A 27,983-nucleotide genomic window follows, 5' to 3' on the forward strand; every position below is an offset into this window, starting at 1 on the left:
GCACATTAAGTTTAACTTCTCACCCCCCAAAATAGAGAAATACTTCTAAAGATTTATGATGATACTTTGAAAAAAAAAATATTTCTAACTATTTTTCCTCACTTCAACATCTACCTATTTGTGTGTTGGGGAAGAAAAATGTCCCTATATGATTTAAAATTCTTCTGGCTGGTGTAAGAATTAAATTGGCATAAGACAAATTAAAAGGATAAAAATCAAATTTCATTACATATTTATGGAAAATTCATAGAAATATGAAAGATACCAAAGACAGGCAAAATGAGGTATATATGTCGTCCTGAGCTAAGAAGAGGGTAGGAATCTGGGACTTCAAAAGGAAGGAAAAGAGTTCACAAGAAGATAAAAAAGAGTAAGTGTTTGGTAAACAAATATTTGCTGGACCATGTAGAAACAAAAGAATGTACACATAAATTGTAGCAGACTTTGCTGGGTTCCTCCCTGTCTGTCACACCTAGATCATATTATACTATAGTTCTCTATGATGATAGTTCCCTTTCTGGAGCAGGTCCTGTATCTAAATTTTTTTTAGGTAGGTAGGGTGAAGGTCAATGTTTCCTCTGGTCCTTGATTGTTTTTAGTTTAAAATAATCCACATGCCAAAGTAATACATCTTGGGGCACTTCATCCTGAACCCCTACACATGTTATTACAATTACAATTAAATTGTTAAGAAATGCTTTATGGTGTTAAAAAACTTATTTTTATATACATCAACTTTCTGATAAATATTCTTAAATATATAATTGCCTCTCAAGATCTCAGTCATTTTTCATTTCAAATGTAAAGTGTAAATATGCTTTTGTACACATTCAACGGTTATTTTAGAGGGTTGGCACATACTGGGGAAAATTTTGCTTTTGACATTTAATCTAAATAATGGAAAATAGGTACAGAATTGTGTTCTGTGCATTAAAGAAAGTCAGTTATCTGTTGGTAAAGACTGGGACTTGCCCCAGTGGGCATGAGTGACCATTCTCAACTCTGTAAGTATTTTTCTTTGCATTGAAGACTTTTGACTATCCTCCAAAGAATTAACACAAACTTATTTTTTATATTACCTGATACTCACCAGCTATTTATGTAACCAATTCGGTTTTCCTTTTTTCTTCAATTCAGTTTTAATTTTGTAAAATCTTACTGCTCGGATTCAAATTTCATTTGTAAGCTGCAGCGAATCCAAATCTGCCATTTCAGTAAATATCTCTATTTTAGGGAGCTGGAATCTAATGCATGTAAGCTGGTAGAAATGTAGAACACAAAATACAAAACAATTAAAATGACACAGCAGGGAAGCAATTGGAAAGCAACAGAAAAGACTACAATGAATGAATGAACTTTGAAAGGGAGGAATTTAAACAAGGGCCCTAAATCCAATTACCAACAAAGGACGATTGAATGATAAAAACAGGTAAATAGAATGGGAGGTAGGGGGTGTTGTGGTAAAGAGAATAGGAAAGGAAATAGGAGATACGTGGATGAGGTCAAGAAAGCTGGTCATTCATTCACTTATCAATTCACTCAATGACTGAACAAGTGCTTATTTAGAATAAACTGTGGAAGGTCGTGCTGTGCAAGAGATGAAATACAGAGAACAGAAGTGGGGAAGAAGAACAAACGAGTAAACTGGTCTTGGCCAAGACTTGTAAACTCTTTAAATTGGGAAAGTGGCTGTAGTATATATAATCTGATTCAATTGGTGTATTGTACACAGGAGGAAACTGATGAAAAGTTGCAGTCTTCTTGGCAGGGATGTAACTAAGAGAGATGAAGATTTAGAAAAGGGAGACATGTTATGGGGAAGGCTGGGGAAATTATGGGTGGGTGGCACGGCTATTATACATACAGGTAGTCACACTGTTGAGCTCGACTGGATGAGGGGGTGGGGCAGGACTCTGAGGACAGAGGTTGGGCTCAAACCCAACATACCAGCCTTCCAGAATCTAGAAGATAAGCAGCACAACATGTGGATGCGACAAACACTGATGCCATTCCCTTATGTTTGCAAAGACGGGAAAATTGGGTCCATGCATCTTTACCTACACCTAGATACCCAGTGGGAAAACCCTTCCCTTTTCTGCTGCTACGAGAGAGCCCAATTCTCCAGCCGTGCTGCAGGCCCAAACAAGGGACAGGAGAAGACCAAACATAGGAAAGGGAGGAGCAACGAGCAAACTCAAGTGTCTAATCTCTGAGCAGCCTATTTCGTCACCTGATTTTAAAACAAAATTTTATTTTGCTGAGGTTTAGAATTTCAGGACATAAATGAGCAAAAATTGGTCTTTTTGCTGTATCTAGTGTTGTGCCTTGATATGACATGCTCCTTGACACCTCTCACAACCTGAAAGAACTGCAGTGTCACGTAACAGGAAATTTAATGAGCACCAAGGGAAGAAGAGCCTCTTTTGTTGCTTAACCCTGCTAAGTGTTCCAAGGCAGAAGGGTATGCATTCCTGGCAACAAGTGAATTTTCTCAGTGGTCTCCAAGGAATGCCTAAATCTAAGGCGAGGCAATAATTATGACTCAATTACTGACTTGGAAGTTCAGATTTAGGACACAACTCTACCTCCCGGTACAACATGAATAAACATGGCCGAGAATGTAACTTTGACATCAGCTCTTTTGTCAATTACATCACAGACTATAGAAGTTCACGTGCAATTCTAGAAGGAAGGAGGGAAAGAAGGGACGAAGGGAAGGAGGTGGGTAGAAGGAGGGAGGGGATATAGCATATCATATCTATATAACCATATCTGGTAAAAATAAATGAATAAGCAAAATACACTCTCATAAGGCTTTTTGATTATAATAAGCATATTGATAAAATGTATTAAATAGGAAAGTTACATTATCACTGAAAAATACTAATAACAGTAATAACCATTAGTTGAATATTAACAATAAGCCAGTTGTGTGTGTGTTTTTCATTCAGATCTCACAATAGTCCTCTAAGGTAGGTATCCCTATGATAATTATTCAGATGTGGAAATTGAGGCCCCTCAAGGTCACACATAGTCATTGAAGGGCAGAAAAATGATGTGAACCCCAGTCTTTCTGATGACAGAACCCTGGTTTTCCTTGCTGTTCCATGCTGCCTCCTCCCATCAGAAATGCTTTAAATTCATGACCAGCCATCAGTCTAAAAGCTGGACTCCCTCTTCGTTTGTGACCTTAATCTGTTTCCTATCATTTTCAATAGATAAGTTTTGAACTATATACAGAAATAACCATTTGATGTTGCCAAAGGTGCAACATGGATGAAAAGATCATTTGAGAGTTGGAATGCACCCAAATTCTAAGGCAAGGGAAAAGAACTTCAAGTTCATATAGCATTTCCAAGTGCCAAGGTGCAGCTGTCTCCATCTTACCAGCTCATAATATGAAGACGTAAAATTATCAACACGTTTATCATGTGAGAAGCAAGTACTGTACAAATGACAGTCTTTTCTGCAGAAATCTTGGCTCAATGACTTAATTAAGCAACAGTAGATTTGCAGTCTTGACGAAAGGGAGAATTGTCAAGTCTTCTCTTGGTTTAGGAAATAAACCAATTCCTAAGAGTCTTGTGCTTCCTGCAAGGCCATGTCAAGAGCTTTCTAAAACATAAGCCAAAAACGGGAGGAAAATGTTCCTTCAAGTTGCAATTTTTTTTTTTCACAAGAACTCTGTAAACTGCCCTAAAATTAGTTAAGTTCCTGCTAAGAAGAATTCTGTTCTATACAAGCACGAAACCATTCCATAATGCTCTGGGTCATCAAACTCTACAAGTTTGGAACAAAATAGAAACATTTTCTCTATGAATGGACATGAAGGGATGTTAGACCAAGGTAGCATTTTTGGTGCTGTGCTGAAATCAGCATAGTCTGATTCAAGACTAAAGTGTGTTTTATTTCTAAAGTAGTCAAGCTTGATAGTAAAATGATTTTGTGGGGGAAATTTAAGAGTTATCACCTACCTCTGCTCAGACTTTGTAGTTGATTTTTGTCATACTTCAAACATGATGTCATTGGTAAATTCAAACTGGCATGAAAACAAAGGTTTTATTTCTTTACTACTACAGAATTTATATGAGGGAGAGTTCTAGGGATCTGGCTGGATATAAATTTGTACATTCAAAAGCTGAAAGTACAACAAGAGATAGAGCACAATGGCTCCCTTTCCAGGAAGCTTCTGATTGGCACAGTGATTACTGCCGGAGGCTAACACTAGGCCAGCTGAAGTCCAGAAGGTGCTTTGTTGAAGTACCTTCACAGGATGCCTATGCAAGAGGTCAGAGCAAAGGAGTCTCTCCCCAGCAGAGTGCTGGTACAAGAGGTATGGGAGGACCAGCCACAAATACCACATAAGCCAGCCAGAGAGAAAAGAGAAATAACCCACTCTTTAAAATGAAGAAAGTATTTGGACAGACATTTCATAAAAGAAGACATGCCTCTTGTCCTATGAAAAAGTACTCAATAACTTTAGTGATCAGAGAAATACAAATTAAAGCCACCATGAGATGCCATTGCACAATTAGTAGAGAGCAGTTGGAACTCATACATTTTTGGTGGGAGTGTAAAATATTAAGACTGCTTTGGCAAAAGGCCTGACATGTCCTTATAAAATTAAAGGTATATACCTACCAGCAATTTCAATCCCGGGTATTTACATAAGAAAAACGAAAACCTAGGCAGCAAAATGCCTTAACCAAGAATTTTTATAAGTTTTATTTCTAATAGGCCACACCTTGAAATAAGACAAGTGACTATCAACAGAAAAATGGAAAAACAGCAGAATTCATCCAAAGAAACACCATTCAGTAATAACAATGCAAAAACCAAGCCAGTGGCACACACAGTAACATGAATGAATCTTAAAAAAAACGTTATGTGAAGTGAAAGAAACCATGTAATGCATAATCCCACTGTCGTAGACTCTGGGTCTAAAGTTCTTTCTTGTCTAGCAAGAGAGCGGGACACAGGATGAAAAACGAGAGATGGCTAATGTCCAGGAAGAGATAAGAGCCCTGAATAAGGGTCCTTGCCCCCTATTTATTCAGATCAGAAGGCTTGCAAACGTGATGGGTGTGCACAAAGAGACAAAGAAACTGTGAACATTAACTTGGGGATGTGAGGGAAAAGGAAGGTTTTGAAGATATACAGTGTTTGGGGTTTGGGTCAATATAAAACAAAGTCCAGGTGCCAGGCTGTCGGGAGGAAGGTTGTTTACAGCAGACATGAGGCAGCACCTCTGTTTATCTTTGCCAGCCTAGGGGATGAGGTAAGTAGGGGGATAACCTCAGGGTTAATAAGGCACCTTTTCTTTTGTTAACCATCTCCACTCTGGGCAGCTTTGCCTGAAGCACAGTGGTCCATAGTCCAATTCACCAATTTACCTAACCTGGCCCTATCCTCCTGTGAAAGCAGCTTTCTGCCATAGTACTAAATTGGGGGTGCTTCCACCCTGAATGTCTAATCTTGTTTATGTTATATACCTATGTATTGGGCACCTTTGCACCATTCCTATTTTAGGGTTTTGCCTCTCCCTCTCTATTCTGGGGGCTCTGCACCCCCTCTCTATTTTTGGGGTGCCTTTGAGCCTCCCTATTCCTGGCACCTTTGTACCTGCCTATTCTCAAGGTGCCTTTGCACCCCCTATTCTTGGGGTGCCAATCTGGTTTTCTCAAACTCAGGTGTAAGCATTTTATGGCTTTGTATTTCTTTTTTTTTTTTTTTAATTTTTTTAATGTTTTTATTTGTTCTTAGAGAGACAGAGCATGAGTGGGGGAGGAGCAGAGAGAGAGGGAGACACAGAATTCAAAGCAGGCTCCAGGCTCTGAGCCGTCAGCACAGAGCCCGCTGCGGGACCCAAACCCACAAACTGTGAGATCATGACTTGAGCCAAAGATGGACACTCAACCTACTGAGCCACCCAGGTGCCCCTGGCTTTGTATTTCTTTATGCCTTGTTAACCCACTTGTGTAAGCCTGGGGGATTCCTAAGCTTATCCCCCACATTCCACCTATTTGAAATTCTAGAAACAGAAACACTTATCTATGGTGAACAGAAAACAAAACAGTAGTTGCTTCTAAAACAGGAATATAGGGCAGAGATCAACTGGAAATAAGGAAGAGAGAACTTTCTGGGGTTAAAGCAATGATGTTCTATATTTTGATAGGGGTTTGCATTTATTCATATTGATGGAGTGATAAATATAAGATTTGTGCATTTCCTTATATGCAAATATCTAAAAAATTTGTAGGCAAATATTGAACTCTAGTTAATGATATGTCTTCTGAAGATTTTAGGGGTGAAGTGTACTGATGTTCAAAACTTACTTTGGAATGCATCAAAACATAAGATAGATTAATAAAGGGATGGCTACCTGGATAATTATGTAATAAAGCAAATGCAGTAAAATGGTATAAGAGTGTTTTACAGTTTTTTTCAACTTTTCGGTATGTTTGAAATGTTGGGAAATGGTCAGTATAAAGAGTCTTAATGAATATTCTACATGAAAGTTGATTTGTTTGAATTGGCCTTAGAGTTTACAATGTCACTAATAGCATCTGAAGGACTAAACTCAAAGGTAAAAGAGAGGAGAGGTCTTTCTAAAGAGAATTATGAGTTTGATTGTTAAATTTATTCTGAGGAGCAATTAATTTTTTTCAAGGTTTCAACTGAAAATCTTCCCTTAAAACATAAACACTATGCAGACCTATGATAGCACTTACCATATGTGAAGCAGATGCATAGAAGCACACAGAAGTCATACCAACATTCCCAATCCAAATTTAGGATGACATAGTCTTACTTAACTCTTTCATAGTGTATGGGTATCTTCTTCCTTTCACAACAAGGTTTTAGTTCTCAGGGATATAGAGGATGATACAATTAGAATTTCCAATAATTCTTGATGTGCATTAACCCACATTAGATAGTATACACAGTATTCTGAATATGAACATATGTATATGTATATACGTATATGAATGTCTACCACATGTAATTTTAGAAGTCAACATGACCTTACAACTTTTACATTTGGTGATCAGATGTGAAAAAAGGGAAAACTTTGAAAACTCCGTTCTCCTTTTGGCACACAGAGGCTCAGGACAGCCCCCTTCCTATGCTGTTGACACTCTTAGACCCCATTGGATGGAAATAAAGAAGGACAATGTGCCGTTTGTCTTCTCTACTGCTGCCACCATCTTATATTGATCTGAGGTTTTCCATAAAAACAGAGATAACGGTGATTTAAACAAAGAGCTATGCTTGTATGCTTAGAAATATGGAAGTGGTAATACATACTACCAATGCAAAAATATTCCTTGAATTTTGTAACCGAAGATGGTGCTGATGGTTGGTGTCTTATAAGTCGTCATTCCTGACTGTTAACCTACAGATTCTAAGGAAGCTAGATGCCCGGGTTTGGAGGTGGAGGTAGGAATGACTTGCTACTCAGGCAGACCATGACAAATTGTGACCTGACATAGCTATTTATTCTTCCTGAGGAAGCTTGAAGCAATATATTAAAATACACTTACCAACAATGATAACACTTATTTTGTCTATCTGAATTTTTCATTTTGAAAAGAGACCATGATTATCATGAGTGTTTTCTTGTCACTTGTAAGTTATACCAGGTATCCATCTGGGGTGGAATTAGGAACAACTAGTGCTCCCAAATTGGGACTTGCCCAAATTTTGGGTGCATTGTATTATAAAAGTTAAGTTATAAATTAGGTATTTGAGGCTCAGATTTCTAATTAAATTATGCTGAAAGCGGTACTTACATTAAAAATACACTGGAATGAACAATTATGGCTCAATTAGTAATGTAAATATATAGCTTTCTTTTTTTTAACGTAACTTACTGTCAAGTTGGCTAACGTACAGCGTATACAGTGTGCTCTTGGTTTCGGGAGTAGATTCCCGTGTAGCTTTCTGATAGGCTGTTGGGAATCCATCTGGGAACACAACTTCACTTTAGAATACTGTTTTCCTATCTGCATAAAGTCCCCAAAGAACCCATCCATATCTTGAGAGAGAATTAAAAATATGGGGAAAAGAGACCATTTCAAGTCTAAAACTGCTGGTTATTCTGAACTGGTTGAGGGAAAGAGTGATGAGAACTGGAGACACAGAAGATATGACTAAGCAGCATATGCATATCAAACAATTTCTTTTTTATGCTTGTTGGAAATCGATACACTTTTACAGAATTCATTCATTTAGCTACATTCAGCCAAATAAAATAATTTGCTGAAATATGTTGAGAGAAAAGGAATTCCATATAAATTTCATGATCCAGTAGTCTTTGATGGCTTCCTTGCTATAAGGAATGATAAGATGTCCCAGTTCTTGTACTGTTGTTTCCTTTAGTGGGAAATAGTGTATCAATCACAACCTAGTACTAAGAATATGGACTATGTCTCTCACTAGCCAGAATTTATACTAATATTCCCAATCCATGTTCAGAGCTACCTATTTTTACTTAACTCTTCCATATTACATCTGTATCTTCTTTCTTCTATAAGAAGATGCCAGTTTTCAAGGGTACGGGAGAAGATCAAATTGGAATATTCAATAATTACTTGTATGCTTCATCTTACTTTATCTACAAATAGAGTTTCAAAATATTGATACTAATACTACCATTGTGAATATGATTATAGAAAACAATTAAAACTTTTAATAGGAATGCTAGTTCTATTATCTCATTTTTAAAAATAACTGTACTATATCTACATTGTTAGAACATTGCAAACTGTATTCTTCCCCTTTTAATTTTCAGTTAGTATTATTTCTACAGTAGTTGTATATTTAATGGTCTCCACTAGCCTATATGTTGATGATTATTTCTAGTCATAGTGGTTTATCTGAAGTTCATTTTTTGATAGTTTCTTTAGGAAGGGTCATGTGAACAACATTCCCAAAGCTTTGGCACGCTGATAATAACTAGTGTCTTTTATATTTGATATTTTCATGGGCAAAAAAGTTTTGGCTCACATGTTTTTCCTTGAATATCTTAAAGATGTCAGTCCATTTTCTTTGGCATGAAACTTTGCAGATAGTGATGTTTCTCTTGTAAGTTCCCTGTGCTTTTCGTCTAGGTACAGAAGTTTTTTCTTTGTCTTTAAAGTCCACTAGTTTTTCCTTTTTAAAAATAATGTGGTGTTTTTTTTTTTTTTATTTTTGAGAGAGAGAGACAGCATGAGCAGAGGAGGGGCAGATAGAGAGAAGGGAACAGAGGATCTGAAGCAGGCTCCATGCTGACAGCAGATAGTCCAATGCGGGGCTCAAACTCATGAACCATGAGATCATGACCTGAGCCCAAGTTGGAAGCTTAACCAACTGAGCCATCCAGGGGCCCCTAAAGTCCACTAGTTTTTCTAGAATAAGCATTGACTTTGGTTCTTCCATATCAATATTCCTGGGTGTGTGGGGCTTTTATTACATGGTTTCAAATTATGGTTTTTCTCTTTCAGAAATACCTTTCTTGAATTGCTTCAGTACTTGATCAGTTTTCTCCTTCAGGAATTCTGCTTATTTAAATGCTGATATTATTTTCCTGTCTTTAACAACTGTTGTTTTCTCTTGAATTTTTTTGGTGTCTTTCTTCATATCTTTAATTTTTTTTTTAAATTGTTCTTTTACCTTCTATTCTCTTAAGGCACTATCACTTGCTCTTTTGTTCCTTCAAGTTTAAATTTCATTGCTGAAGGGATATTTTTATTTCAATTCTGATTCTTTCCTGGGTTTTGTCACTTTATTTCTAAGTTTTTCTACTTCTGGTTAATTGTTCTATCACACCTTGCTGTTATTTTCCTGTCTAATGCAAATTTTAACATAGTAGTTTGCAGTTTTGATTTTCCTTATGGGAATCTTTTCTGGCATGTTCTCATTTTCTCTAGGAATGGTATACGTTCCTTACAATTTTTTTTTTTTTCGTAAAACTTTGGATAAGATTTAATGCAAGTATTCTGTTGTTGCTGTTGTTGCTCAGTTTTAAGTGTAATTCATTTTCCTGAACTTTTTTTGTAAGGAAACTTTGTTCTGGAAAGTCTTTCTAAACTCACAGAGCTTTATCTTCTGTTGTTTTCATGTTGGATTTAAAAACTCATGGCTTTGTTTTTTGAGATTTCCTGTGTCTGCTCTCCTTCTTCACTATTATCTTGACCTTCTCCTTTCTTCATCTCTGTTTTGGCTCCACTTCTAGTAACTTCTCTTCAGTGTGAGGACCTGTTCTGGACTTGAGCCCTGTCTGGTCAGTTTTGAGAGTTCTTAGCTGTAAAGTTTCTCAGCCCCTTCAGACTTTGTGGCTGACCTTTTCTACTCACCCAACTATTGGCTTCATCAGAGTCTTCTGCAGTTTGAAATGCTGGTCTCATATTCATCTCCGATGCCTTCCATTCCATTGAACACCTGTTAACTGTTTTGGTGTTTTCTTACACTTAAGCTTGTCAAATACCATATCCCTCTAATTTTTTATGCACAGATGCTGATATGATGCTGGTCGTATGACTGTTGATAGCTTGTCCTCACTCTCTGACATTTTGGAGCTCCTGGGGATACTCTACCAACTAATTTTATTTTTGATGTTGTCCACGCATTTTAGTTTTTATGTCTAGTTGCTCTGTTTTTAATGTGATGATTCAGGGAGATTCAGAGACTCTCTGCTCTACTGTTGTTTCTTCAAAATGTATACATCTTGGGGCACCTGGGTGGCTCAGTCGGTTAAGCGTCCGACTTCAGCTCAGGTCATGATCTCACAGTTCGTGAGTTCGAGCCCCGCGTCGGGCTCTGTGCTGACAGCTCAGAGCCTGGAGCCTGCTTCTGATTCTGTGTCTCCCTCTCTGTCAGCCCCTCCCCCACTCACACTCTGTCTCTCTCTTCCTCTCAAAAATAAAGAAACATAATAAAAAATTATAAAAAAATGTATACATCTTAATATTCATTCTTTATTATAAAAATGGCACATGGGCAAGATACAAATTCAAACAACATAGAAGAGTTTACTACGAAAATTAACTCCTCCTTCCCACACATACCTGGAGTTTTCCAGCCTAACTTTTTGGAAGTAACCCCTGTTCACACATTTTATGTAACTTTCTAGACCTTTCCTAAGAATATAAAAGAATGTGATTTAGGTTTAAGTCTTTGTTTTACTTTTTACATAAATAGGGTCATACTATATATTGTCTTGTAATTTAATTATATCATTTAACAATATAACTTGAAAATCTTTCCAAAATTTTCAAACTACATGTTTTTGTTTATTGAATTAGCATATGTTATTGACGAATAAAAGTTTTGAACATAATTTTCAAAAATGTTTATTCACTTTGAGTGAGAGAGAAAGAGAGCAAGAGAGTGGGCAAGGGGAAGAGAGAGAGGGAGAAAGAGAATATGGAGAGAGAGAATACCAGCTCCTGCTGTCAGCAGAGAGCCCAACACAGGGCTCAAACTCATGAACCATGAGATCATGACCTGAGCCAAAACCAAGAGATGCACACTTAATTGACTGAGCCATCCAGGTGCCTCTGAACATAATTTTCAATTCATTTTGGAGAATGTATTTATGAGTCAAATGCCCTGAAATGGGTTTATTAAATTAAAGGGTATAGGTTGGGAAAAAACTTTCTAAACTAGAAACAAAACTCAGACATTATAAGCAAATGAATAAAATGTGATGATATTAAATTTTTTTTCATGGTTAAAAACAACACGCATACAAATTTTAAAGGACAAATAACAAACCAGACAGAAATGGCAGTTTATATGACCAAAGTTTCATTTTTGTAGTATTCAAAAATTTCTTACAAGGAATAAGAAAAAAACATAAAACAGTAGAAAACTGGAAAAATGACATATTCAGGCACTTCAGTAAAAAAGAAATACACATGAACCAAAAGAATATGGAAAAAAAAAAAAGCTCATCTTCACTCAACATTTAAAAGATATCATCAAACAGCAACATACAATTTTCCACTGATGAAGTTGTCAAAGTTTAACTATCCTCTCAAGAACTATTTGGTGGGAATATAATTTGGTAAGTAGCATAAATTTTGGATAAAGACTGAACAAGCCATAACAATTTAAAAAATATATCCTTATTTTTAGAGCCTGCATTCTTAAGTTTCTCATATCTTCATATAAATTCTTTGTCAATGATCTCTCTTCAGCCAATCTTCCCTTTTGATGTGCGGGCAGTGTGTCCCGGGACACATGGGCACCAGACTGGATCTATGGTCACTCCTTGAGAAATACTCCATTGTTAATCTGATGCAATTCTTACAGGCAGACAAGCTGTTGTCTACACTTAATTTGTTTGTTTTGAGTGTTCAAAGCTCAGAGGTACTGTCCATCTAGTTTTCTTATAAGAATTACTTGAGTTATCTTAATAGTAAAAGCAACAGTTGTAATTAATTGAGTACATTCTATACGTTAAACACTTACTTTAATTATCTCTAATCCTCACAGCATTTCTTCAATTGGGGTACATGGTCCCCGCCTGACAGAGGGAGAAATTCATGCTCAGAGAGATTAAGTAATTTACCAAAGGTCAAATCGCTAGTAATTGTCTGAGTCATGATTTGAATTTAAGTTTGATTAGCTCCCAAGTTCACACAATTTCTAATACTGCATCTGTATTTCTCAGTAGTTCAGGATCATATTTTAGAACTCAGAGACTTTTTGGGACAGAAATATAATCTATTTTTATCATTAGGAAATTAGAGATTTATTATTGCAATAAGTATTATTGAAGAAAACTAAACATGATATTCTACAAAGTGAATTTCGAAATGAGCTAATGTAACCAACAAGGATATTCAGAGACTGTATCCTAAAACATTTGATAATGTGGCCTCAACTCTTTTCTGATCAATATGATTATCATTCTCAAAATGAAGCGCCATTATTTGATAAGTTTTTTCGTAATTAAAAAAATTGTGGTAAATATAAATAACATAAAACTTACTTTTTAAACCATTTTTAAGTATACAAGTTAGAAGCATTAATTACATTCAAATTTTTGCGCAACCATCACCACTGTTTTATCATCTCAAACTGAAACTCTGTATCAATTAACTCCCCTTTTGCCCCTGTTTCTCAGGCCCTAGTCACTACGATTCTACTTCCTGTCTCTATGGCTTTGACTCCTCTAGTGAATGAATGGAATCGTGCAATATTTTTCCTTTCAGGTCTGGCTTATTTCACTGAGCATAATGTTTTCAAGGGTCATCCATGTTGCACCGTGTATCAGAATTTCCTTTTTTTTTAAATTTATTTAAATTCAAGTTAGTTAACATATAGTGTAGTATTGGTTTCAGGAGTGGAATTTAGTGATTCATCACTTAAATTTAACACCCAGTGCTCATCCCAACAAGAATTTCTTTTTAAGGCTTAATAATACTCTGCTGTATGTATATACCACATTTTGTTTATTCTGTTAATGGACAGCTGAGTTGTTTTCATTTTTGGGCTATCATCAAAAATGCTGCCATTGGGGCACCTGGGTGGCTCAGTCAGGTAAACATCGGTCTTTGCCCTAGGTCATGATCTCACTGTTCCCAAGTTCCAGCCCCGCACCAGGTTCTGTGCTGTCCGCTCAGAGCCTGAAGCCTGTTCAGATTCTGTGTCTCCTCCTCTCTCTGCCCCTCCCCTACTTGTGCTCTGTCTCTCTCTCAAAAAGAAATAAACATTAGAGAAAAAATTTTTAAATGCTGCCATTAACATGGATCTACAAGTATTCATTCAAGTCCCTACTCTAAATTCTTTGGGGGCATATATCTAGAAATGGAATTGCTAGATCACGTGATAAATCTGTGTTTAATTTTTTGAGAAACCACCATATTGTTTTCCAGAGCAGTTGTACCGTTTTACATTCTCATCATGTATGCATAAGGGTTCCAATATCTGCACATTCTCACTAACACTGCTGTCTGTTTTTTCAAATAAAATTTTTTATAGTAGTCATCCTAATGGATGTGAAGTGGTATCATATTGTGAGTTTCATTTTCACTTCCCTAATAATGATGTTGAATATCTTTTCATGTGCTCATTGGCCATTTATATATCTTCTGTTGAGAATTACCCATTCAAGTTCTTTGTCTATTTCTTGTTTCTTTTCTTGTGGTTGAATTGTAGTTCTTTATATATTCTGGATATTAATCTCTTATTAAATATTTTTTAATATTTTCTCCCATTCTATGGGTTGCCTCTTTACTCTCTTTGATAATTTTCTGTAATGCCCAAGGTTTTAATTTGAAATACTTCTAATTTACTTATTTTTCCTTTGGTTGCCTTTGCGTTTGGTGTCATTTGCAAGAATTCATATGCCAAATCCAGCGTCATGAAGATTATCCTTTATATTTTCTTCTAAGAGTTTTATACGTTAGCTCTTACATTTAGGTGTGTAATCCATTTTGAGTTAATTTTTGGATATGGTGTAAGATAAGTGTCCAACTTTATTCTTTTGCATGTGGATATCCAGTCTTCCAAACACCGTTTGTCAGAAACTGTTCTTTCTCTACTTAATGATCTTGGCACTTTTGGCAAAAATCAGTTGAATATATATGCGAGTTTATATGTATGTTTATTTCTGGACTATTCTATTTCTTTGGTCTATGTGTTGGTCTTTTGGCCATCAACACACTCTTTTGATTACTTTGTAATAAGTTTTTAAGTCTGGAAGTGTGAATCTTCCAACTTTGTTCTTTTTCAAGATTAATTTGGCTATTGGGATCGCTTGAGATTCCATATGAATTTTAGGCTGAGTTTTTCTATTTCCACAAAAAAGATAGTTGGGATTTGGGTAGGGATACATTGAATCTGTAAATTTTTTGGGTAGTATTGTAAATAGAATTTTCCTTCCTTCCTTCCTTCCTTCCTTCCTTCCTTCCTTCCTTCCTTCCTTTATTTTAAAGCTTATTTGCTTATTTTGAGAGAGAGAGAGAGAGAGAGAGCGAGCATGCAAGCTGGAGAGGGGCAGAAAGAGAGGGAGAGAGAGAATCCCAAGCAGGCTCTGTGCTGTCAGCGTGGAGCCCAACGCAGGGCTCTTTCTCACAAACCATGAGATAATGGCCTGAGCAGAAACCAAAAGTTGGGCATTTAACTGACTGAGCCACCCAGGTGCCCCAAATTATTTTCTTAATATCTTTTCAGATTGTTCCTTCTTAGTGTATGGAAACACAACTGATTTTTGTGTGTTGACTCTACAACTTTGCTGAATTAGTTTATTAGTTGTAACACACTTTTTTTTTTTTAAAGGTGTGTGTGGATTCTTTGGATATGTGAGCAGAGATTATTTCACTTCTTCCATCCTTATTTGGATACCTTTTGTTTATTTTTCTTTCCGAATTGTCCTGGCTAGAACCTCAAAAACTATGTTGAATAGAAGTGGCAAAAGTGGGCATCCTTGTCCTTTCCTGATCTTAAGGTAGAAGCTTTCTGTCTTTCACCATTGAGTATGATGTTAGCTGTGGGGTTCTCATAATAGCTTTTATGATGTTGAGAACGTTTCCTCTATTCCCAGTTCGTTAATGTAATATAGTGGTGTTTATTTTAATATTGTCTTCACCCAGTTTTGAGGAACCAGCTAGAGACCAGTCAGTTCCCCTTCTTGAGTAGCTGGTTGTGAGTGCAATCCCAGGCCCCTCCATTATTAAACCTGCACACTTTAGGCCATTATACATTTGCCCAGTTGGCCCAGGGCCAGGTACTAGACTACTAAGATGAGTCCCTAAGCCCCAGAGCCCACTGAAATTATTTAAATTAGCCAATCCACAGGGAGCCCCCAAAAACTGGCTAGCTCCATCCAGCTCGCCATACGTAAACTGCCTTCTGCAACCCATCTTGCTGTTACCCTGTCCCCAGTTGCAACCCCCTGTGCGGGTCAGCCTGGAAGCCTTCTCTTGTTGGGAGCTGCCTTTCGTCCATCAAAGTATCATTGTGTTCTGTCCTATGATCAAAAGAATCTTTGAATCTTATAAAACAGTCCTCTGAGCAGGATGGCACGATCATGACTGCTGATTCTTGAGTAGTTTTGTGAAGGGCCTGCTCTTGTCTTACTAGTTGGTTCCAGAGGAAAGCAGATTAGGACAGAATTGCCACTTGCTGAGATTTAGCCTTGCTGCTTGCTGTTATGTCAGCCAATGATTGTCCATCTCTTCTTACCCAAATGTCCTCAGTGTGGGAACATTAAAAACACACAGTGCCAATTGCTAAATATTAGCCCAGGAACCCACTTCAGGGCAATTGGAGGGATAGACCACTAGAGCTGCATTTGCAGGGTCAGGTGTTCTGGTGGGTTTTGGGTCACAGCCTGTGTGTTTCACAGAGGTCTGTTCCAATAACCCATCACTTTTTCGGCATCGGGTTGTCCTGGTTTGTCCCTGTATTTCCTGTGACTCCCATGGAGGAAGGTGTTGGTGTCCTCGTCTTTATGTGGGTGTCCCTCAGGAGGAGGTATGACTCTACCTTCCTTGAAGCTGCATACCTCACTATTCTTGCCAGTGAACATCATACTCCCAGACTCTCAGGGGTATCATGAGATGCATCCTCGGAGACCAGTAGCCCAATGTTTAATCCAAAGGGGGCCTCTGGGACAATAGCACCAGTGTCTCATCCCTGCATCCTCTCCCCCACTCCACAACACCTACCTGATTTAACCAATTGCTTAAATAATACAGGACCCAGGGCCAGAGTGCTTGGGCTGCAGCAATCGCTGCCCATATCAACATGCCAAAGACTGATAACTTGGAACAAGGGAACTAACTGTCTTGTCTCAAGATCAGGCTCCCATAGCCCTTTAAGTACAAACCCCAATCCAGGAGAGGTAGATTGGGAAGCCTGGGAAGGAGAGACAGCTGCCTTTGAGGTATGTCATGGGCCCTTCCTCCACTTTTCCTGTAACCATTCAGAAGATCCCCAGTTACTTATCAGACAGAGACAGAAACTAAATACCAGGGCTTGAGGTAGATAGAAGCATCCCCCACCCCCCCATTAATAAAAATATAAAATATAGGGGGAAGAAGTTGAAAAATTACATATTTTATATATTACCTAAACATATACATTTAAATTAAAACAAAGGTCCATAATTTGACCCAACTGGAAATCCAAAATTTACTTTAAAAATGTATATAACAAAAATAAAAGGGGGTTGATAATTTTGTGCTTTTACAACATAGGTACTAACATAACATAAACATTTGCTAAATTACACCAATTTGTAAAGTTTCGTGGACTTAATCAACATTGGGGCTAAAATTATAATTATTAGCCACATCCTGGGGATCCTGCTAAATTTAAGCCTGGGACCTCTATAATCTTAGGAAAGTAACTAAGTAGAAAATGTGAAGAAAATAGTTATGCCTCACTTCAACTGTACTTCATCTAAATTCCTCATGGTCGTAATACGCATTGCCCTGAAATATCCCACTGTGGACATACGCACTCTGTACAACGAGCAATAAATTAAAATTAAATTGAGTCTTTGGCACTTGCAAATCAGCTTAACAAAATGGGACTCCGTGGGCCTCCATCTAAAAGTGAATATGACCCGATATAAGTTAAAATAGGATCTTTAAAGAGTTAGACTTTTATAAGACCTAGTTAGTGATGATTGTCCCCACTGCTATTCTATTTGACAGCCCCCTTTGTCTTGTACTTAGATCTGTGAAGAAGAAATGGCACCTCATGGTGGGTTGCTACAAGTAATGCTGTGGTCTCATGTATTGAGTTCCCCACACCCAATACCCAATATTATTAAAATTACTAACTCTATCCAATCAGCAACCAGTAAGTATTCGCTCTTAGAATTTGGAAAATAGGTTTTACTGAGAATCTATTTCAACAGTCTCTCAGCTGTTCACCTCTGGAGGGACACAGTGCACCTTTTTCTGGCCATGGGGCACCATCACACATCACCTTTGCAGACAAGAGCTTAGTCACATCTGTCTTTCTCTAAGACAAAAAAAAATTTTTTTTTTTTTTAAAGTAACAGTGCCACTGCTAGGAATTTACCCAAGGGATACAGGAGTGATGATGCATGGGGCACTTATACCCCAATGTTTATAGCAGCACTCTCAACAAGAGCCAAATTGTGGAAAAAGCCTAAATGTCCATCAACTGATTAATGGATAAAGAAATTGTGGTTTATATACACAATGGAGTACTACACGGCAATGAGAAAGAATGAAATCTGGCCCTTTGTAGCAACGTGGATGGAACTGGAGAGTGTGATGCTAAGTGAAATAAGCCATACAGAGAAAGACAGATACCTATGTTTTCACTCTTATATGGATCCTGAGAAACTTAACAGAAACCCATGGGGGAGGGGAAGGAAAAAAAAGAAAAAAAAAAGAGGTTAGAGTGGGAGAGAGCCAAAGCATAAGAGACTCTTAAAAACTGAGAACAAACTGAAGGTTGATGGGAGGTGGGAGGGAGGGTAGGGTATGTGATGGGTATTGAAGAGGGCATCTTTTGGGATGAGCACTGGGTGTTGTATGGAAACTAATTTGACAATAAATTTCATATAATAATAAAAAAAGAGTAACAGTGCCATAGTTTGGACGGTACCTTTCCATGATTTAATAGCCTGTGAGTCCAAGTAAATGATCACTTTATTTGCTAGGGAGTGAAGTCCTGGGGCGGTTTCAGTGTCTCCCAGATGTTTAACCTAAACTTTTTCCATCAATCCCTTTAAGGCAAATCTGTATTTCAAAGAACCTTTCTCTGCAGTAGATCTTGCAGAGGAAATTTGCACTATTACACTCGAAAATGGTTAACCTTTTTGGCAGCTCAATAGGAAAGCTCAACATTTGCAACCTGATAGTACTGGAAATTTTGACAAGACTTTTACGTAGCACTTAAGTTTGTATAAATGTACGTAAGACAAACCTAGTAAGCATGACCTGGGGAAATGGTCAGACCTTGCATTGTGTTTCTGGCCTTGAGAGTAGCAAGTGACCAGAATCTGCCGTGGCAACAGGCTTTAAAAAGACCCTTAAAAAGACACTGTCTCGACTGTGGTGTTAGTGCCAGCCAGCTCCCTGTACATTTGCTAGCTTGTAGTTGCCTAAGACTGAGTAAACTTCTTATTTTTAGAAAGTGGAGATCTGGTTTGTAACTTTCCTTGTACTTAATTGGGTAAAAGTCTTTCCCACAAACCACCGTCTATTTTGTGGACTTTGTCAGTCATCTTTTATTTGGTAAATTATGAACTGGTGTAAATTTGTACAGTTCACGTATATCGACTGTGGCAAGGTTGTACAGGTTTCTGTATTTCGGATGAGAAATTTTTCCTCTCTCTATAATAAATTGTTTCTTATCTTGCCATACTTGTGTATGGCATCACCTTGATTACATTCTCCTCAGAAGAGATTCATTTGACATACTCTTAAAAGCATACACGTTCAACACCTTTTAGTCCTGTTTGGTTCTAGATTTCACCATATCGCTTATTTGCAAATTTTACTTAATCTCACTTGTAGGGATGCTCCTCCCTGCAAATCAGCCCACCTTAAATGGGCCCCCTCCAACAAAAACCTCTAGAATTTGTCCAAATTAAAATCAACAAAAATTCCTATTAACACTCTCAGAGACCCTTTCATTATAGATGCTTTAGCAATGTCCCCTTGTTTCCCGGAGTCCGTGAACTCCATACGATGGCCATAAATTGTCCATGGATATTTGATGCAAGAAACTGCCTTTCTTGGCCCTGTGCTATACGTTATTAGAATAAAAAGTGTTAGCTATACTGGGTTCCCCTGGCTCACAAACTCTGAGGCTGTGACTCTTCAGACCCAGCTGTCCATTATGCCTTTGATAACGGAAGGAGCACCCCACAAGCTTGACATGGCTACTGTGGTCTCCTTAATATAGCGTGGAGACAAACTTGGGCCCTCTGATGTATGTTGCCTGCGGGATGGGGTGGCCTCCCTTGTCCCCAGTTCCTTGTCAGATGCCATGGTGCTGGAGGAGGTCCCCCTTCCCTCAGACTCCTTAGCTATCTGGGAAGCCCCTTCAGATTACTGTACAGATGGGATTGCCACCACCATATGTGATGGAGCTCTGTGGAATGTTGCTGCTTTCAATCTCCTAATTAGGATGTTCCTGGTGAAGGGTGGAGTCCAGGTGTCCCCACGATTGGCCAAACTTCAGGCAGTCATCTGAGCACTAGATACTCTAGTCAGCTAATGTCTCCATCTGAATGTTTTTACAAACTCTTGAACCGTTGCCCAATTTGTGCCTTTCAGGGTAAAGGATTCTTGAAATCTCTTGCCTCCTGATACCCAAAATACAAGTCAAAGTTACACATGTCTTTACATATACAAAGGTCACAATACCAAGCTTTAGCAGGACACTCTGTATCCCCTTTAGTATTGCAGACATTACTGATATTGACCAAAACACACATTCTACTTCTCAAAATAAACAGTGCCAGCCTCCTCTAGAAGGCATTTAGCAGAACTTTTAGCCTCGTGGCAATGCCTTCATTTGATAAGCCTAAAGGGCTGCTCAGAGAACACCTATTTCAGTTACAATAAAACAAGCCATTAAATGGATCTGTCTCTTTCCCCGGGTCTTAATCTGTCTTAATTCAAGGCCCCGTGGTTTACTCACACTTTATACCAATTGTAATAGCCTTTCTCATTCCCATTTACTCTATGTAATGCAATGCGATGCAATGCGATGCAATGCAACGCAACGCAACATAACGCAATACAATACAATACAATACAATACAATACAATACAATACAATACAATACAATACAAAGACATATAAAAGAGGCCCTTTAATAGTGTCTCCCATATCTTCAGATATTTTCTCTCCTGCTCCCATCCTGTACAGGCTGGGTCCAGATCAATGGTAAATATTCTTCAGGGATTCATTAGACTAGGTTATGCCATGGGCCGGATACCTGCCCCTGTGGTATGGGGCCCATTTGAGCCTAAACTTTCACCCACCTTTTCCGTCTCTGTGATCCTCTCCAGAAAATTAAAATTAGTTTTCCAGGTTCATTTCCAGAGTAATGTCATTAGACTACCAAGAAGGGAATAGAAAGTTACACTTACTATATAAAAATTACATTCAGGGATAATAATGGAATCAACATAATATCCCATAAAGATAAAACTAGATAGCCCCTCCTTGGTAATAACACATGCCAGGAGAAAATCAACCTTAGGTAACAATAGCCATTCAGTTGGCTATTAGTCTTGCTACCACTGGTCTTGGAGTTTTCATTAATTTGTGATTTGGAGGCTGAAACCCCCCAAGTTAGCCACTGTTTAGACCAAACATAGCCAATGGTGAGGTCCACATGCCTTCTGGTTTGGATAAGGCAGCTCAAAGACCTTATTGATTGCCCATCACCAACAGAACTGACAACTGAGGCAAAGGCCCGTAGTCATTGGCTTAGAGGAGCTGCTGACAAACTAATGCCGAAGTTTCCATCTCAGTCACACTTTAGATGACTAACAATCCTACACCCTATTAACCTCATGCACTCAAATCAGTCCACAGGATTTAAATCCTACTTGCAGTAAAACCCCTCTCCTCATCCATCTGGGGAAAAGCTTTCAGATCTTGCCACCCTTAATTAGGCCATTAGTTGTGCCAGTTAGATTCCATAACTTTGGTCCAATTACAACACTGTCATGCATGCTGGGATCACTTTTGCTAGCTGTGCACCCAGAAAGCCCCTTGACTTAAAAGATATTTACAAGCTCCCAGACTCAACATTACCTTCAGCTTCTGTAAGGGCTCAGCCTTGTTATAGTACCATATGGCCCCCAAAACATGACAACATCAACCCCAGTGGATCTCTCTTGGGAAGGACGTCCCAGTCCCACGTCCCAGACAACATTACCCTGGCCCAGGGATTTGCTGCTAAAGATGACATTGCTCTTTTCATCAGACGTAACTTCATCCCGGACTCTTGGCCAACTGCCCCTGTAATGCCCACAGATAGCCTCTCCCAAGATACTGACAAATTAGACATGGGACGTTTATTGCTTTTCTTTCTTCGATATTAGGGATTCTACCAAAATTCCTGAGCTCGCTGTCTGCATACTTCCTGATTCTGGTATATACCTCGCTCTCTGCCAAAACCTCTACACTCCCATGCCTTAAGGGAAATCATATAGAGGCTGCTACTAGCTGTGCAATTCTAAAAATTAATGACAGTTATTATCCAAGCCCTCAAACCCGTGGGGAGAGAACTTCCGACTTTCCAGTGCCTTCTCTTACCTCCCTACTCCAGCTTTCCATCACAATCTCCTACTCTATACTCTGACCATGCCCCCACAACCATCCCTCCACAATGATTATAAACAAATACCATGAACCTTTACATATACCTTACTAAACAATTAATTTATATCCTCCAGTGACATAACTGCCCGTGCCAGTTTGACCCAAGAAGTACACCAAGATATTATCGTCATGAAAAAAAATACAATTCATGCTTTTAACACACTTTACAGCTCCACCAAAATACTGTTAGAAACCACAGAAATTTCAGATCTGGTTAATACCACTAAATGAGGAACTTGATTATGGGCAGGCCTACAAAGACTCATACTTTTTTTCCTCTTTTCTGCTCTCATAATAAACTGTTTTCTATGGTATTTAGGGCAACTACGCTCTGTCTCTGGAAGTCTCCTTTATTATTTAGGACACTCAAATACCACCCCTCCCCCAAACTGGCTCAGAACTGATGGTCAAAACATCAAGGGGTCAATTATAATATAGTTTTTTTAAAATGCTGTCTTGACCCAGTTTTGAGGTCCTGGCTAGAGATCTGTCAGTTCCCCTTCTTGAAGAGCTAATTAACTCTACACTCACTCACTTCCCTTATCAGGTTCTCATACTCTAGGCCATGATACACCCACACGAAGTGCCCCAGGTGCAGGTATTAGACCACTAGAGAGAGCCCCTGTACCCTGGAACCCACAGAAATTACTCAACTTAGTCAATCCACAAGGAGCCTGCAAAACCTAGCTAACCCCACTCAGCTTGCCATACATAAACTGCCAGCTACAGTTCCAGTATGCTGTTGGGAGGTGATCCCTTGTGTGGCAAGATCTAGAAGCCCGCTCTTATTTGGAGCTGTAAGTAACAGAGTTTAGCTTTCATCTGAATGTCGTTATATTGGGTTCTATCATCCAAAGAATCTTTAAATCTTATACATCAGTGGAATGTTTTATCATGCAAATGTGCTTAGTTTTGTCAAATGCTTTTTTCTGTATCAATTGAGATGATCATATGGTTTTCTCCTTCGATCTATTAATGTGGTGTATTACATTGATTGATCTTTGTATGTTGAGCCATTCTAAATTCCAAGAATAAATCATGGTGTATAATCCCTTTAATATGCTGTTGACTTCAGTTTGCTAGTATCGTATTGAAGATTGTTGCATTGATACTCATGAGGGATATTGTTCTGTAGTTTTCTTATAGTGTCTTTGTCTGCCTTTGGCATCAGAGTAATGCTGGCCTCGTTAAATGAATTAGAAGTGTTTCCTCCTCCTTAATTTTTTGGAAGAGTTTGATTATGATTGGTGCTCTTTTCTCAAAATTTGGTAGAATTCACCAGTGATTCAATCTGGTCCAGGGCTTTTTATTTTGTTGGGAGGTTTATGATACTGATTCAATCACCATTACTAGTTTTAGGTCTATTTATTTCTATTTTTTTATGATTCAGTCTCTTTAGGTTGTGTATTTCTAGGAATTTGACCATTTCATCATCATGTCATCCAATTTGTTGGTGTGCAATTATTCATAATACTCTCTTTTAATTTGTCTTATTGTGAAATTGGTAGTAATGTTCTCACTTTCATTTCTGCTTTTAATACTTGGAATATTTTTCTCTTAATTCGCATAGCTAAAGGTTTGTCAATTTTGTTGACCTTTTCAAAGAGTTGACTGTTGGTTTCATTGATTTTTCTCTATTGTTTCCTTATTCTCTATTTCATTGATCTCCACTCTAACCTTCATTATTTCTTTCCTTTTGCTGACTTTGGGTTTAGCTTGTCATCTTTTTCTGGTTCCTTAAGGTATACAGTTAGATTTTGATTTGAAAACTTTCTTCTTCTTTACTGTGTGTTGACAGCTATAAATTTGCCTAGCACTACTTTTGCCACATCCCGTAAGTTTTAGTATATTATGTTTTCATTTTCATTTGTCTCAAGACATTTTTTTTTTGAGAGAGAGAGAGAGAGAGAGAGTGAGAGAACATGGAGGAAGGGCTGAGGGAGAGAGTGAGAAAGAGGGAGAGAGAATCTTAAGCAGGCTCTACTCCCAGCATGGAGCCTGACAAAGGGCTCAATCTCACGACTGTGAGATCATGACCTGAGCTGAAATCAAGAGTAAGACACTTAACCCACTGAGCCACTCAGGCACCCCTGTCTCGAGCTATTTTCTAATTTTCCTTGTGATTTCTTATCTGACCAATTGACGTTTTAGGAATTTGTTGTTGAATTTCCATATATGGGTGAAATTCCCAGTTTCCCTTTCATTACTGATTGCTAGTTTTGTTCAGTTGTGATCAGAAAAGATATCTTGTGTGATTTCAGTCTCTTTTAGTTTACTAAGATTTACCTTGTGGCCTAGCATATGGTCTATCATGGAAAGGGTTCCATGTGCACTTAAAAAATGTATTCTGCTTTTGTTGGGTGGAGTGGTCTGTATATGTCCATTAGATCCAATTGGTTCATAGTGTTGCTCAGGTTCTCTATTTCCTTATTGATCTTCATTCTGGTTGCTCTATCCATAATTGAAATGAGTACTGAAGTCTCCAACTGTTATTGTATACCATTTATCTGTCCCTTCAACTCTGTCAATGTTCACTTCTTATGTTTTGAAGCTCTTATGTTTGGTGCATATATGTTTATAATTATTCCTATATTTTGGGTGTGTGGATACTTTTATCAACATATAATGTTGTTCTTTGTCTCATAACAGTTTTTGACTTAAACCAATTCTGTCTGATACTACTAAAGACAATTCAGCTCTTTTGGTTATCGCTTGATATGGAATATCTTTTTCTGTCCTCTCACTGTCATGTTATTTGTGTCTTTAGATTTAAAGTGAACTTCTTGAAGCTAGCATATAGTCATATATTCTTTGTTGATCTGATTTGCCAGCATATGCCTTTAGATCAAGGAACTTAATGCATATATACATTTAAAGTAACTACTGTTGGGGTGCCTGGGTCGCTCAGTCACTTTTGTGTCTGATTCTTGATTTTAGCTCAGCTCATGATCTTAGGGTCGTGAGACGGAGCCCTGGGTCAGGCTGAGAATGGAGCCTGCTTGGGGTTCTCTCTCTTTCTCCCTCTGCCCCCTCCTCAACGTGCGCTTGCTTGTGTGTGCTCTCTCTCTCGTATGTATATGTATATACATATATGTGTGTGTGTGTGTATATGTATATATATGTATATATAAAGTAACTACTGTTAAGGACGACTTACCTTTGCCATTTTGTTGTTTTCTGTATGCCTTATAGCTTTTTTTGTCCCTCATTTCCTCCATTACTGCATTCTTTTGTGTTTGGTTGATTTTTACAGTAACACACTTTTGACTCCCTTGTCATTTTATGTATATTTCATAGTTAAATCCTTTATAATTTCCATGGATATTACATATACAATTGTAAAGTTACAATAATTTCAATCGAATTGATACTAACTTAACTTCAATTGCATACAAAAACTATAGTCTGCCTCTGCCACTTTAAGTTATAGACACAGATTATACATTATATACTCACTAACATAGATTTATAATTATTTTATGCTTCTGTCTTTTAAATTCTCTAAAAAATAAAAGTGAAGGGGCATCTGGGTGGCTCAGTCAGTTAAGCGTCCAACTCTTGAATTCGACTCGGGTCGTGACCTCGCAATTCCATGCTGACAGCGTGGAGCCTTCTGGGGATTCTCTCTCTTTCCTTCTGACCCTCGCCCTCTCTCTTTCTAAAAGAAAATAAATAAATAAACTTTTTGTTTTCAAAAATAAGAAAAATAAAGGTGACTTGACAAACCATAATTACTATAATACTAGCTTTTACATTAACTGCGTATTTCACTTTGGAAATCTCGATCTTTATATATCTTTGAACTACTGTCTAGTGCCCTCTTCTTTCAACCTGAAGGATTTGTGTTAGCATTTCTTGTAGGCTAAGTCTAGGGGTAATGAATTTCCTTAGCTTTTATTTATCTGGGAATGTTTTACTATCTCCTTCAGTTCTGAAAGACAGGTTGGCCAGTATAGAATTCTCACTTTCCTGTTTATTTTTTCAGCACTGTGTATCAGCCTCACTGCCTTCTGCCCTCCAAAATTATTGCTTAGAAATTTCACTGATACTTTTATTGAGGATCACTTATATATGACAAGTCATGTCTCTCTTGCTGCTTTAATGATTTTCTCTTTGACTTTCCACAGTTTGATTTTAATGTGTTTCAATATGGGACCTTACGGTTTATCCTACTTGGTATTCCTTAAGCTTCTTGGACTTGTGCATTCACGGAGTTCATTGACTTTGGGGAAATTTTGGCCATTGTTTAAATATTTCAGCTCAATCTCACTTTCTTCTCTTTCTGGATCTCCCGTAATGCATATACCGCTCTATTTTATAGTGTTCCACAAATCCCTTAGGCTCTGTTCACGTTTCATTATTTTTTTCTATTTTGCTCCTTAGATTCAATTTCAATTGTCTTATTTTTTCTTTTATGAATATAATTTATTGTCAAATTGGCTTACATACAACACCCAGTGCTCATCCCAACAAGTGCCCTCCTCAATTCCCATCACCCATTTTCCCCTCCCCCCATCCACCCTCAGTTTGTTTTCTGTATTTAAGAGTCTCTTATGGTTTGCCTCCTTCCCTCTCTGTAACTTCCCCCCGCCGCCGCTTCCCCTGCCCCCTGGTCTTTTGTTAAGTTTCTCAGGTTCCACATATGAGTGAAAACATATGGTATCTGTCTTTCTCTGCCTGACTTATTTCACTTAGCGTAACACTCTCCAGTTCCATCCACATTGCTACAAATGGCCAGATTGCATTCTTTCTCATTGCCAAGTAGTATTCCATTGTGTATATAAACCACATCTTCTTTATCCATTCGTCAGTTGATGGACATTTAGGCACTTTCCATAATTTGGCTCTTGTTGAAAGTGATGCTATAAACATTGGGGTACACGTGCCCCTGTGCATCAGCATTTCTGTATCCCTTGGGTAAATTCCTGGTAGTGCTATTGCTGGGTCATAGGGTAGATCTATTTTTAATTTTTTGAGGAAACTTCACACTGTTTTCCAGAGCAGCTGCACCAGTTTGCATTCCCACCAACAGTGCAAGAGGGATCCCATTTCTCCACATCCTCGCCAGCATCTATAGTCTCCTGATATGTTCATTTTAGCCACTCTGATTGGTGTGAGGTAGTATCTGAGTGTGGTTTTGATTTGTGTTTCCCTGATGAGGAGTGACATTGAGCATCTTTTCATGTGTCTGTTGACCGTCTGGATGTCTTCCTTAGAAAAGTGTCTATTCATGTCTTCTGCCCATTTCTTCACTGGATTATTTGTTTTTCAGGTGTGGAGTTTGGTGAGTTCTTTATAGGTTTTGGATCCTAGCCCTTTATCCCATATGTCATTTGCAAATATATTTTCCCATTCCATTGGTTGCCTTTTAGTTTTGTTGATTGTTTCCTTTGCTATGCAGAAGCTTTTTATCTTTATGAGGTCCCAATAGTTCGTTTTTACTTTTAATTCCCTTGCCTTTGGGGATGTGTCAAGTAAGAAATTACTGCGGCTGAGGTCAAAGAGGTTTTTGTCTGCTTTCTCCTCTAGGTTTTGATGGTTTCCAGTTTCACATTTAGGACTTTGATCCATTTTGAGTTTATTTTTGTGTGTGGTGTAAGAAAGTGGTCTAGTTTCATTCTTCTGCATGTTGCTGTCCAGTTCTCCCAGCACCA

The 27,983-nt window shown here is 38.1% G+C and overlaps 1 protein-coding gene across 1 annotated transcript in view; it reads left to right on the top strand.

The window, feature by feature from the left end:
* Positions 1-1,245: 1,245 nt before the first annotated feature.
* Positions 1,246-27,983, top strand: part of TLR3 (toll like receptor 3) — a 65,384-nt gene continuing 38,646 nt past the window's right edge. The window contains exon 1 of the mRNA XM_019422203.2: positions 1,246-1,429. The gene's annotated coding sequence lies outside the window, so the exon portion shown is untranslated. The remainder of the gene's footprint in view (positions 1,430-27,983) is intronic.

The sequence above is a fragment of the Panthera pardus genome, unplaced genomic scaffold, assembly GCF_024362965.1.
Source record: "Panthera pardus isolate Hobbes unplaced genomic scaffold, ASM2436296v1 HiC_scaffold_13, whole genome shotgun sequence".
Taxonomy (NCBI): Eukaryota; Metazoa; Chordata; class Mammalia; order Carnivora; family Felidae; genus Panthera; species Panthera pardus.